This window comes from Nannospalax galili, unplaced genomic scaffold (genome assembly GCF_000622305.1).
Source record: "Nannospalax galili isolate Female #2095 unplaced genomic scaffold, S.galili_v1.0 scaffold10048, whole genome shotgun sequence".
NCBI classification, from domain to species: Eukaryota; Metazoa; Chordata; class Mammalia; order Rodentia; family Spalacidae; genus Nannospalax; species Nannospalax galili.
In genome coordinates, this window is record NW_008357165.1 from 23173 (window position 1) to 25840 (window position 2668).

Sequence of the window (2668 nt, forward strand, 5' to 3'; positions counted from 1 at the left end):
GGGGCTCAGGTTGCTGGTGCAAGAGTCCTCTCATGTTGAGCTGAGAGATGCCAGGGCTCTTGTCCTCTTCATCTTCAGTGTGGAATTCCCCCACCCCCCAGCCCTGCTTTCCCTAGGAGACAAAATCAAAGCTACCTTGATAGAAAGCAAAGCAAGAGTAAAGCAAACAGTCCGTGAAAGCTTGTGGCTATTTGGGGCAAATTCTTCACCCAAGGGTAATTTCCTGATCGTTCATGGGATCCATATTTGCCAAATTAGACTCAATGTGGGAAAAATATTTTTCATCCTTGTCCTTAAATATTGGCTTACAAATGATACTTTATGAAAAATCAGCATTATATAGCAAAACGAAAAATTAAACATTGAGGAAAATATGTTAACTAAGCATGAGAACACATGGGAAAAGGGTTAAGTGTCAAGAAGACAGCAAAATGAGACACAAGCGGACAGAAAAGACGGACTGACAGGTCCTCAGAAGTGAAGGGAAACCAGAGGCTGCCACCAGTATGTCAGTCCTGAAAGGACTCGGTTGCCAGCAAAGACATCGTTCAGATACTAGGAAACGAGGGTGATGTTCAAGCAACAGAGCTTGCCGCCAGCACATGTGTTATAGGTACGAGTAAACGGGCAAATAAATACGTGGAGGAAAGCGCCGAGCGGAGCAGCTGGGCAAACCAAGGCTGGCCATCACCGTGGAGAACTGTCACTGCCTGAAAGAACCGATCATTTGGTATTATCAGTTTGGGGAATGGGAAGATATCCAGTCAAGCTCTTTGTATTATGTAGAAGAACGATGGTGACTGCAGGTCAGAGGCACTGCCCATAGAATGCCTGAGATTCCCTAACCTGCAACTTCTCCTTTATGATTGCAGCTCAGTGACACTGCATTCTGCTGTCAGGGCATCTGCACAAGGGCAAGGTAGAGACAGCCAGGCCTGTCTCCCTCCACATGTCTGGGGCTTCTGTATGAGACCGGAGGACTGGGGCAGCTTGGGATTGCCCTGTAGAATAATCCGAAGGTCATCTGCTCCTGAGCCTTGTGCTAGCTGGAAATCTACACTAGAGCTCATAGTGTGTCTTGTCGTCATCACCCAGATTTGTGTCCTCAGGAGCATGGCCCTTTTACGTGGCATCTCGGCATGCAAGGTGGAAGATGTCTGGCCATCTGTTGTCACTAATGCTTTCTACCGGTTATAAGATTGTCAGAAGCCGGGGCTCAGCCTCCATCCTAGAGGAGAAGGGCACCTGACGACATTGCAGAGGTGAGCACAGAATCGTCTGGAGAAAGGCAGTGCCATTTTCGAGCAATGCAAACATTCCCCACTTCCCCTCGCATGTGGGCATGGCTAGTCACAACTCCTTGCGTTTGTATGGGAGAATTTGCCTTAGGAGCAAAACTCCCCATGTTCTCAGCTTTCCTGGAGACGATGATAAGGATCACAAAGAGAGTCTTTCTGGACTTACTATGTGGCTGAAAACTGGCACTAGGAAAGCACTATGGGCATCAGACACTAGGACACTGCCTATGACCTTGCAGTATGACATAGTGGAGGGTGCAGTGCTCAGCGCAGTATCTGGGGACACTCGAGAGCTTGTGTAATGACGCCAGCATGCCTTGGCAAATCTGCAATGCATCTCACTAAGTGCAAGCATGTTTGGGGACCTACTTATGCACTTGAGGAGATGGGCAGTACAGTGGAAGTGCTGATACTCCTGTGACCAGCACAGAGCCTGGGTTGACCCACGCAAGGCCACAGAGCACCACCTTCCATCCTGCTTCCTGTGGGTACCCATCCCAGAGTCTTTCTGTGAAGCAGTACTCAAGGAGAAGGGTACTTGGACTCTGTTTTCCTCCTGCTCAGACTTCTCTCTCAAATCTTCCTAAATGCCCAGCAAGCACAATTTCCAGATTTCTCTGATAATGGGAGCTGAAGAGCTTGCCAGATATCGGACATCAAATGCGGGAGCCAGAACGAGGGTCCATCTGTCTGGCTGTTCAGGAAGGTGTTCCACTTACTGCTACTCCTACAGCAAGTGTCTCAGACCCAACAAAGAAGAACTAAGGAGTCCTGAGGGAGCCTGCAGACTACCCCCCCAACACACACCCAGCAGCCAACGAAGTGACTGGCACTCCACCAGCCAATATTCCCCTTGTGGAAAATCCAGACTCCCAAGCTTTCACAAGAGCTCCTCTTACCAAAGAGGACCCTAAAGAAGGGAAACTATACCAATCACAGAAAAATATAAAGGACAAACCTGCAAAAGTATCTACAAACTGAAACATCATTTTCTGAGGCTGTGGCTCTTCCTATAGCAAAGGCGGAACACCAGCGCCACCTTGTGGAACGATGTATCATCACCCATCTAGAATGCTCCCTTGTCCAGGCCATTCATCCCTCAACCCGCCTGGCTCGTCCCTGGCATCCTACCATGCATCTGTGCCAGGGCACTGGTGAAGTCCTGGATGGACAGTCTCAGCTGCTGCAGAGCCTGGAGCAGGGCATCCCAGTTGTGCTGAAGAATGGCCTCCACTCCCTGAACCAGGGCCTGGGGATGAGATTCACCTTCTCAGTCCATGTGTTTCCTGAAAGTCCATTGAGGCAGAAGCCCAGGGGTTCAGCCCACACTGCTGGATGCCAGTCAGCTCCTTGGGAGCATCAGCCATGAC

At 49.7% G+C, this 2668-nt stretch overlaps 1 long non-coding RNA gene across 2 annotated transcripts in view; it reads right to left on the bottom strand.

Moving 5' to 3' along the window:
* The window catches only part of LOC115067945, a 17115-nt gene extending 14539 nt beyond the window's left edge, over positions 1-2576 (bottom strand). For both annotated transcript variants that reach the window (XR_003847302.1, XR_003847303.1), the window contains exon 1: positions 2430-2576. This is a non-coding gene — a long non-coding RNA (uncharacterized LOC115067945). The remainder of the gene's footprint in view (positions 1-2429) is intronic.
* Between the last annotated feature and the right edge of the window lie 92 nt (positions 2577-2668).